Source organism: Arachis duranensis, chromosome 3 (assembly GCF_000817695.3).
Source record: "Arachis duranensis cultivar V14167 chromosome 3, aradu.V14167.gnm2.J7QH, whole genome shotgun sequence".
Lineage (NCBI taxonomy): Eukaryota > Viridiplantae > Streptophyta > Magnoliopsida > Fabales > Fabaceae > Arachis > Arachis duranensis.
This window is the reverse complement of record NC_029774.3, coordinates 62,678,209-62,678,568: the sequence shown is the minus strand read 5'-3', so window position 1 is coordinate 62,678,568 and position 360 is coordinate 62,678,209.

The following is a 360-nucleotide window of genomic DNA, read 5'->3' as shown; positions in this document are numbered from 1 at the left end:
GATGAAGCACCAATTCAAGTGCTAAGAACACACAAGACAGCTCTTGGGTGGTCCATCAGTGATCTTAAGGGCATTAGCCCAGCCAGATGCATGCACAAGATCTTATTGGAGGGTAACGCCAAGCCAGTGGTTCAACCACAAAGGCGGCTGAATCTAGCCATGAAGGAGGTGGTGCAGAAAGAGGTCACTAAATTACTAGAGGCTGGGATTATTTATCCTATTTCTGATAGCCCCTGGGTAAGCCTTGTCCAAGTCGTCCCTAAGAAAGGTGGCATGACTGTGGTTCATAATGAAAAAAATGAACTGATTCCTACAAGAACAGTTACAGGGTGGCGTATGTGTATTGATTATAGAAGGCTC